General features: G+C 36.2%; 2 long non-coding RNA genes across 2 annotated transcripts in view; both read right to left on the bottom strand.

The window, feature by feature from the left end:
* Positions 1–9115, bottom strand: part of Gm33948 (predicted gene, 33948) — a 65771-nt gene extending 56656 nt beyond the window's left edge. Inside the window, exons 1-2 of the long non-coding RNA NR_155537.1 lie at positions 9066–9115; positions 1198–1355 (exon numbers count right to left, since the gene is read on the bottom strand). This is a non-coding gene — a long non-coding RNA (predicted gene, 33948). The remainder of the gene's footprint in view (positions 1–1197; positions 1356–9065) is intronic.
* The window catches only part of 4930474G06Rik (RIKEN cDNA 4930474G06 gene), a 438013-nt gene that overhangs the window by 116846 nt on the left and 310168 nt on the right, over positions 1–10999 (bottom strand). The gene's annotated exons all lie outside the window — the stretch shown is intronic.

The raw sequence follows: 10999 nt of genomic DNA, 5'->3' as shown, positions 1-10999 counted from the left end.
ATTTCCAGGTAATTCAACCTTGTTCATTTGCTTACTAGTGGTAATAATTTAATTACTAATTCTCACCAGTTTCCTAGCAAGAGAAATGTAGCAAGCCAGATAGACACAGAAGTGGTCTTTCATGTGTGTGAGTAAAACTCACACAAGTGACTTTTCACACCAAGCACTAAGTACCTTCACATATTGTAGTATCAGTTTTTCAATTAGTGATATGTTTCCTCGATTATATAGGGAGTATCTCTCTGGATAGGAGTTCGTCTGACTGTCTGTGGAGGACATTTCAGATCACTGTGCCCACCCTTACTTTCAAGACCTACTGCTTATCTTTTATCTTGATTGATAATAGTCAGCCAAGCTCTCTAATGTTGTAATTTCCCAGTAACCTGCAGAGGAATCGAGTCTCAGTAGGACACCAGTAAGACAAAAGCTCTAAAAGCAGCCTTATCACCTGAAGTTCTCATTTGGGAGCAGCTGAACCCTAATGTTCCAACTTGCCAGATCCTCATGATGTAAATTGGCTGCCAACAAGCAGAACTGTCAGAGAGAACTACCTGCCTGCTATTTGCTAGCCAGGATTTGTAATTGCCAGAGAAGTTAATGGAATTGTCAGACCATTGATAAAAGTGGATGCTGAAGAACGGGAGCTAGAGTTAACGAGCAGTGCCTACTCCGTGGAGGTACAGCCTGTTTGCTCTCGGAGTCCTGACACCCCTTTGTTCCACGGTTTCGTAACACATCTGACTTACCAGAGAGAAAGTGGTCAGTTTTCCCAATAATTGCTTCCAAACTTATATATCTGATAAGTGCTTTCATTTAGAGTGTCTTACAAATTGCCCCTTTAAGGCTCATTCTTAGTGTGCTTCCTGGAGAATGTGCAGCGATTAGAATAGATGTGCTCCTTCAGGTAAGTTCTAACAAAACACACAGCATTTTTCCCAATGATAATGGAGCTGAATAATCTTCGATATAGAATTTTATTAAAAATAACTCCTATCTCTCTCCAGGTCAATATGCTGAAGTACCTTGCCATTAAGCACATATTATGCCCTTTATTACATCCTGCAAGACTCATTATTCTGCATTTATCTGCACTGAATTTTCTATCTGTTAGGCCAAGTATTTAAGTGAGCTAATTCTTTCCCTACCATAGGATTGTTTTTCAGGGTTGACCTTTCCTCCCAATTTAGCATCCTCTACCTTCAAGAACACTGTGTTGTAAGTAATGCACGTGGTGTTATTTAACTTGTTAATAGCAATGCCGCTGATATCATTTCTAGTCCAAGGTAGCTCATTAACAAGTGTAGCTGAGCTGTGATTATATCTTTATCTTCGGTTTCATAATACAGAAGTCTTGACTGCAATAAAAGCAAAAAGAAAAACATATCTTGATTAAAACAAAACCTAAGCATCAGTAGAAGCTTCTTGGGCTCTATTTCTTTGGACCAACAGGGGCTCCAGAGAGATTACTGCTTGGATCCTGGCAGGTAACTCTTCATTCTACAACCCTGGGTCACCAAGACAGACATCACTTAGACCCAGAAAATTGGTGCAATTAATTCCAGGTTTCTACTTCAGGAGTCCCTGAACTGGTAAGTGTGGGTCAGTGACTGAAGGTGGCAGCAATGGGAGAATGAAATCTGACTCTGCAGCTGCCCAGGTGCCTTCACTGAGAACAATGAGAGATGTGCAGACTTCCTTTCATGTTTCCACATACAAAATATCTCAGTATTCAAATTTCTAATACTATGACCTGCTTATACACAGATACCATGACAGAATAATGGGGGGATTTGTTGTTGTTGTTTTGTTTTGTTTTGTTTTTTAGGGTGAATAATATTGCTTTGAAACATAACATACACCTGAAAGAAGATACATTGCTTAGGGGACCTTGAAAAATGACAACATTTATGAATCAGAAGTTCAAGTAACCCCAGAAGAAAGTAGCTGCAAGTCATGGATATAAACAAATTGGCTGTCACTTTAAACCATGACAATAATGATATATACCACTTATTAGAGGCCTGAATTAGTCATGTTCAGCTGCCACATTATATATTTAGGGTTTTATAAAAATGCAAATTTAATATCTCTCAGTTCATCTTGTCAAAAGTCTAGTATAGGTCTCAAACCAAGTTAACATCAAAGAGTTGGCAATGGTATCTTCCTTTCTAAATACTGCAGAACATCAATATTTCTTCCTTATTCAACTAGTGGGTGGTGCCCAACTCCTTAGAATTTTAGACTGAAGTCTCCTATCTTTGCTATTTCCAAACATGGAACATGCCCATCATGTAGAGGTTTTCCCATTCCTTAACTTGTGATCTATTTAATTTAACTTCAAAGGCAAAAATACAGAGTCAAATTCTTAGCCATGGGAGTCATGTTTGTATTTTTATTAATTGCTTTGACTGTAGCAGAAGAAAGTTTTCTTCTTGTAAGAAATTATATGATTGGATTGAGTCTGCCAGTTGATTTGAGACAATTTCTTCATCTCAGATTATGACCTGAATCACACATGTGAGTTATCCTCTGGCCACATAGTTAATGTGGTCACAGTTTAGGAGTTAAGGCACAGACATATGGGGAAGTTGATAGTATGTTCTAACCCTGGATTCTTAGTCTTTTGTTAGGACTGGGTTTACAGTTGAACACACTGTCATCTTGGTGAATTAACATTGTTATTAACCCAATTCAAGATCTGAACCTGGCCTTTGTACCCGGGCCCTGGCCCAGTTAGTCAAAGTATATGAATATCCTTAATACTTAGGCATTCTAACTATACATTAATTGCCATATTTGAGCTCAACATATTTTTGTGTTTTTTAATAATATTCTTATACGTGTTATAACAATACACAAGACATGTGTTCATGTACTTTAGGTTACATATTCACTACTGAGTCGGTTTTAACATTATTGGTAATCCACCTACCTTCACTAATTGATCAGATGTGCACTTTTGCGCCTGTGCTATATCTACTCATGGAGAGTGGGTAGCACCGTTTCCATGATTACAGAACATATAAGCTATGCAATATGGAGAAGCCAGGGATTAAAACGTCTTGTCTTCTAACAACAGTAATTTTAGAAAGATCTAAGTGATAGCAATTCTTTTTAGTTCAACCTCCCTTGGTCTTAACCCTCACCCTTTGCAATGATTAATGTGGTAATTCTCTATAACATTAGCATATCATAGAATACAGTGACCTTCTGGATTTTTTTCAGGTTTCTTTACCACATTTCTCATGACTCATGGTTGTGCTATGTCATCTAGACCCCTTCAGTTTCCTCAGTGTATTGTTTCTCAAGAGGGTAGGGACATCTCAGACCACATACATCCTATATAAGGCTACATGATTAGGCAGAATAACATTCTTCCTAGATTGTAACTGTTCTATGCTCAATAGGCCTTGTCCTTTTAAAAATATTACACAGAATAAACAATCAAAGGAAGATAGAATTAAATTCAATTATCTTCATCAAGTTGAGATAATCATCTTGCAAATGTAGAAATACTAAATTATATCACAGCCAGTCTTAAAAATGAAAATGCAGCATGAGCATCGAGTAACCTTTGCTGCTCTGGAGAGAGAAAGGGATTCACCAACCTAGGAATGGAGGAAATCCCCAGAGGAGTAAAGGGATGTGAGTGGATTCTACTCTAGGCTCTCCAGAGGAGTAAAGCCCCACTGACAGTTATTTTAGCCCAGTGATAGCTTCAGAGTCGTGTGGTATAGCAACTGAATCAAGACTTAGGTATAATGACTCAACTCTCATGATGTGATAATTTGCTACAATAGCCACTGACTAATGATAGACTAATAAAACCAAAATATCATCCCTTGGAGTTGAACAAGATCTATATGTAGCAAAGTGTTTTCATAATTATTAGCCCCAGACAACAATTTTACAGAAATTTTAAATATTTAGAGGCTACCATTGTCTATAGTAAATATCTTTAACACTTTAAATATCTTTAATGGACAAGATACACTAAAAGAATAGAAATATTAAGGGATAGAAGATATAACATAATGCATATATGTTTTTCCATGTTCCTCTATTTGATCATCTGTAAAGCTGACAGAGCCAGCTTGTGTATTGTATCAAACAACAGACCTATTAATCATTGAATCTATAGGGTAATCATAAAGACTAGCTATTAATAACTTTTGATTCAGTTGCTACACAAACATAACATTTTAGACATTTTATAAAAAAATCCTTTAAATAAGAGATTCCAAGAAGCTTATTGTTAAAATATTTAGTTTTATTTACTGATCACTTTAATGTGAAGTAAAATGTTTCCTGCCTTAGAAGCAACACCTTTCTTTCAATATTTTATTACTTTTTGAGAATTTATTATATATATATATATATATATATATGTATATATATATATATATATATATATATATATATATATGTGTGTGTGTGTGTGTGTGTGTGTGTGTGTGTGTGTGTGTATTACAGGGATACACTAAGGCCAGAAGAGGATATTGAACACCTTTGAACTGGAGTTACTGGCAGTTTTAAGCCACCTGATGAGGATGCAGGCAAATCAAACTCAAACTGAGTCTTCTGCAAGACAAACAAGATCTCTTAAACACTGAGGCATCTTAGAGACTGAGCCCCACGCTTGAATGTTTCAGAGTTAAGCCTGAAATGTTGAGGTAAATCACATCTTTTATCAAATAGTTTCACAAATTGCAGCTAGCAATCTACCAACGAGGTTAGCTATTGGAACATAAAATCAGGATCCCTGTATTAAGGTCTCTTCTTATAACTCATTTGTAGAGATGCTGTGGACAGCTCATTTGCTGCTTGGTGTATAAGTCTAACAAACCAAGAAACATTATCTTGAAAAAACCCCATTATACTGATGAACTTCCTCATCATTTTAGTCTAAGACTTTGCATTATTCTTGGTCAAATTGTTTAGTTGCATATTTTGAATTTCATTGTTAGCTATCTTATAATACATTGTAATCTTTTAAGAGGGCTAAATCATTTTAAAGTAACCAACTAATAAATAGAAATAGACCACAAGTATATATTTGTTCTGCTGAGACATATTCTATTGTGGTAGACATAAATAAAACGGAAAACTAAAACCAATTTCTCCAATGGGTGTCTCAATATTTAGCTCTCTTTGATGGGAAGAGATTTATTTCTGTTTGGTTTCTAACTCCGTATTTTCAGCAGACCACAACACTTAGATTCACAATAATAAGTTACAGCTATTGTGGCAATTTACAGTTGGCTTGAACTCTCTACTAAGAAATATTGCTACACATTTTAGTCTCATAGTTTGGGAGTATGGCCCTTCCCTTTTGACAAAAGTAATGGAAACAGGTAGAGCTATGCCTGCTCCTTGCAAAAGAGAAGGCAAGTAAGAGAGAATAATAACTATTTCACATATTTTTCTTAATAACTCAAGAGAAAATACTCAGTTTGTCCCATTTGTTGAATGGGCACCTCTGCTATTCTATCTATTAAAATGGCATGAAAGTTAGATGCCTGGGGAGGTTGGGAGCATCCTGGAAGAGATGAAAAAAGAGGAAACTATGTCCAGAATGTATTTTATTAAAAATTATGATAAAAAGAACAGAAATTTCAATATGAAAAAAGAGATGACTTGAATCCAGTCATTTCTGCATCATAAACATGTCTCTATATTTTAACCAGAAGAAGTACAAAAGGCCAAATGCCCAGTGTAGACATAAAATAACCATTTGTTTCCTCTTGGTGAGATAACTCATATTGGTCTGTGTGATGAAACATTCCTCTCCCCCTTTCCTTTCTCTTCTTACAACCATGCCTTTGTTCCTTTTCAGAATAATCTAATTGGAAAAGTGAAGGTCATTTTGTTCATTCTGTTACTTAAAAGAAACAAATCCTTAAATTATACCCATCTTTTTTGGTGTCTCAACAAAATGAAGAGCCAGAAAAAGCATGATCCAATGTTCCTTGGTATTGCAAAGATGAACTCAGTATAAAAATGTAATGACTGCCCTTGTTTTGTGGGACTCTGCAATATCTTTTTATGTCCTTCTGATACTTAGAATAAAGTAATATGGAGCAAGATAAATAAGAAAGGCAAGCAGGAGCAACTTTAGTTACCTGGATTTAAGTTGAAGAAGGCAAGTAAGATTTAAAGGCACAACAGTACATAATAAGACAAAGAGATAAATAAAATAATTTGCAGACGGTTTTTGTGTGAAAGTAGAAGATGAACACAACCCCTTTCCAAGGTCCTAAATAATTTAAATTCTATCAAACACATATTTTCCCCATAACAGGTTCACACCGGTTTCAGGACAGCTTAAGCCTTGTTTTTTTGGCTTAGCTTTTCTGTGTTCCCTGAGGATGTTCTCTGATGATTATTTCTTTCTGTCTTTATTTTGTTTGGTTCTATTTTTTCAGTCCCCTTCTGTTCCCCGAGGATGTATGCAGCCATAACGCCGAAGTGCTGCTAAATGCAATAAGGCAAAAATCATCACTGTTTGATGGCACCAGCGTGCCGGCGCTTTGGATAAAGAATGATTCTACTATCACAGCGTGAGCCAGCCAAAAGGAAAATGAAGGAAACAATCCCCAAACCCATGATGTATTTGTTTTTTACGATTCTAAAAACCTTTATTTAAAAAAAGATAAAATGGGAATCATTGGATGAATGTGTTTGAAGGTGCAGATCTCAGAGGTGCTCAGACCAGCGCAGCTGCGAACTGCTGTGCAGTCAGGCTTTCTGAGCAAGGCAAGCACACACTGTGCACAAACTTCAAGGAGACTGCAAAGACCCTTGCTTGACTTTGTCTTTACAACTGAAGCTGTGACTTCAAAATAAGTGTTGGGGGTAGAAACTTATAAGGAATGAAGTAAGCTGGGCAGGTTCTGGGTTAAAATGCAAGGGAACTGTGCTTTTATTCTTGGAATATAGTAGCAGTTATCATCAATATTAAAATATGCTGTGCATTATACAGTAATTAATGTCTTTCCTTAGTTTCTATTTCTCATCAGCTTGGAACTTTCCTTCTTTAATGTCTTCACATTTTTCTCACAATTTCTTCAAGACATTGTTATGGTAAAAATTTGAATGAGTCTCTACTATCACTTGCTTCTCCTTTCTCCCTTTGTCTATTTCTGTTTCTATCTACTTCTACCTCTGTATGTCTCAGAATCTCTGTCTCTGTCTCTGTCTCTGTCTCTGTCTCTCTCTCTCTCTCTCTCTCTCACACACACACACACACACACACACACACACACACACACACACACTTTGTGTGTGTATCTGTCTTTGTTCTGTCTCTATTTCTCTGTATGCTCCCACTCCCATTTGTGTGTGTGTGTGTGTGTTCCTGTCTTTCTGCAGTGATACATTCAAAATCACTTCTACGAACTTATTACTATATATTTAGAAAGTTTTTCTTACTAGTAATTACTTGGAAGGATTTTAGATGACTATTGTAGGGGCTAAGTTGCTAAACTCCTCTTTTTCCCCTTTAACGTAAATTATTTACCCACTTTTCCCCCTTTAACATAAATTCTTTATCCATTTTAACATCATCGTCATCACCACAGTCATCACCAAGTAATCATCAATTATTTGCCTTCCTGTTTAATGCTTCTCCATTTTATTTTAGCTAGCCGGCAAGCCCACAGCCTCCTTCATGATAGGTAACCTGAGGGAACTATTGTAAATTTAGATATTTTTACAGCAAGATTTCAAAGTGCAAACTCTAATTCCTTGCACCAAGTGCCATATTTTTCTAACACGTTACTAAGAATTTTGCACATATTATGGGCCTTTTTCAGTTGTGTTACTTCTAGATGTTTTATTTGGATACTAATAGGATTTTAATGATGATATTACTAACGGTGACAGGTGACAAGGCCCACAAATGAACTAGGACTTTCAGATATTTGTCTTTTTGTGTTACTATCTGGATTTCACACTTCTCTATCATCCATGTTTTTTCTTCTTCTTTGAAAATCTGAGGTAAGAACAATCATGCTGCCTTTGTTGAGGACTCCAAATGGTGAGCATCCTGTTAGCAACGTCTCTTTGCAGTTTTTAATATCAAACCTTCTGTGGTCATGCTATGCTCTACACAAGGATGCCTTAAAAGTGTTTGTTTGTTTTGTTTTTGTTTTTTTTTTCACAATGGGAGAAAAAATGGAAAATGTTATATTTTCTATATGAACTTTTAATTGTTCATTTTTTAAAATAAATTTTTGATTGAAATCTTATGATTTGACCATGAACTTATCACCTTAGCTTATCCACTCTCTGATATGAGCAGAGAGGTGAAACTGTTTTGTTCTAGGAAGCATGAGTTAGAAAGTGCACTTTAGAATATAAACTCCAATTTGAACTACCTAAAAGTCTATATCGTTTGGGTGTTAAATAGATGTATTATTTACTCATGTTAATTGACTTGCTCATTTTCAATTTGTCTTATCTACTTTGTTTCCACAATAATCAAATAACAGACATTAATTTATATTAGTATCTTTTTTTTTCTTATAACAAGTTGTAGAACTTGACACTAGGGTTTATCCTATTTGGCAGAGATAAGGTAATTGTCACAGGCCCCCTGGAGACCCAACTAGCTTATACCTGGCAGTCCCGTATACAGTGAGACCCACCTCAAGGAAAGTGGAAGCAGGTAGCTCTGAGTCTGTTTAAAGCTTACCAATAATATAACTTCATACAGTATCTCACTACAATATCAAACGTTCATTTATTTCATAGCTTGTGGCCACATGCAAAAAAAAAAAAAATTCTATGGACTGAACTGGCTATTCAAAGACTTTAAATTTTGTTGATGACGAAATTGTATGACCTTAATGAATTTCCTTTGTGTTTTTCATTTATTTCAGCTTTGTACGCAATTTTGTATAATACATATTAAATATAGTATAGTATTTCAACACACAATTCTAAATTGTTATGAGAAAGTCAGTATAACTGATATGTCCATTATCTCAATCAGTAATCATTTTCTATGAGTATTAGAACAATCGAAAGACTCCATACTAGTTACTCTGAAACATACATCTTACCACTGAGTGCTACTGAAGTCATTGATATTGGAGGGGAATCCACAACCAATAAGTTATTAAACCTTATAAGTCCTAAAATCAATCTATGAACATTTGTCACTAACATGTGACATGTGATGTCATAAATAAGCATGTGATGACACTTTTGTAGGAAAATTCTCTTTGAAATAGAATTTAGCTGCTCCCACCCAAAACTCACAACCCATGAAAATGTAGTCTTGTAGATCCCAGTGCAAATGGTACCTCTATAAAACTCTCAGAAAATACTGTGAAAGACAGGGTGGAAGATGTAAGATCCAGAGGATCAGGGCTTTGCAAGGAGATTATTTCTCCCAGTAGTATCAAAAGCTATACTCATATAAGCTATAGTCTCACTAGCTTGACTGGGTACACATTAGTTGAAAAGGCACAATGTCGGGGGGGGGGGGGCATGTCAAAATGGACAGCAGAAATCCCTGCACAATGTATTATAGGCAACTGAAGAAAGCTGGGAGCAGAAGGGGTGGCTTTCCCCAAGGAACAGCAATTGGTTGTCTAGAGTCAAATAGTCAATCCTGAGAACACGCATACCAGTAATATATGGACTGAGCCCAATGTATTAAGGAATATATAAGTATATACAAATGTGTGTGTGTGTGTGTGTGTGTGTGTGTGTGTAATGCCAATCAATTGAAAAAGAAAGCCAGAAATTTGAGAGAGAGTGGGTATGGATATATGAGAATTATAATTATAACCTCAAATATATTTTAAAACTTTCACAAAAAATAAAAAAAAACAAAAATAACATACAACTATATTTGTCAACCTTATATACTCTACTAATCCATAGAATGTTAAAAGTCATTTTGAGTAGATTGGTAAAAAGTAGACCCCCAAACAAATTAACAAGCAAAACACTCAAACAATGGAGACTTGTGCTTGCCCAGCACATGGTTCTCTACGTGGCAACCAACAAGGTTTCTGGAAATACATTTAATCAGTCAGGTCCACTGTTACAAGGATGTCTTAGTCACGGTTTCTATTCCTGCACAAACATCATGACCAAGAAGCAAATTGGGGAGGAAAGGGTTTATTCAGCTTACACTTCCATACTGCTATTCATCACCAAAGGAAGTCAGGACTGGAACTCAAGCAGGTCAGAAGGCAGGAGCTGATGCAGAGGCCATGGAGGGATGTTCTTTACTGGCCTGCTTCCTCTGGCTTGCTCAGCCTGCTCTCTTATAGAACCCAAGACTACCAACCCAGAGATGGCCCCACCCACAAGGAGTCGAAATTTCCCCCTTGATCACTAATTGAGAAAATGCCTTACAGATGGATCTCATGGAGGCATTTCCCCAACTGAAGCTCCTTTCTCTGTGATAATTTCAGCTGTGTCAAGTTGACACAAAACTAGCCAGTACACAACGAGTATGAGAACTTCTCTTTTTGTCCAGTATATACAGATTTTTGGGTATATAGCCCAAAAATATCTAAGTGGTTTATATTCTCCAACCTCACAGCTTTATCTCTGGCCACATATCCACTGAGGACATGCCAATTCTTTAGCTCTATCTCCATCTCTCTTTAAGAATTATCATATCTACATGGGCATTTCATTTTGCCTATTTTCTATATCAGACTAAGAGAAGATCCACCAACCCTCTACCTACTTCTCAGAAATATCTCAAACATCCTTTAATAAAAAGATTTCCCTAACTCTGTTTCTGTCTCTCACTCCGTGGCAAAGATCAACATTCCCTATCTCATTCCTGTTACCATTGTGTATTCCTTTTATAAACATGAAACAGGTGCTATCATGTTGCTGTACTTTCTAACCTATGTTTCAGATCTACTCTCTCTTTCCCTAAACCTTCTAAGATTCAGAGGGACACATTACACACTATTTCTCCATTTCATGTTTTCAGAATCTAATCATGTATTAAAGAATAATGGAT

The sequence above is a fragment of the Mus musculus genome, chromosome 18 (assembly GCF_000001635.26).
Source record: "Mus musculus strain C57BL/6J chromosome 18, GRCm38.p6 C57BL/6J".
In the NCBI taxonomy this organism is placed as follows: Eukaryota; Metazoa; Chordata; class Mammalia; order Rodentia; family Muridae; genus Mus; species Mus musculus.
This window is presented reverse-complemented; position numbering and strand designations above follow the sequence as displayed.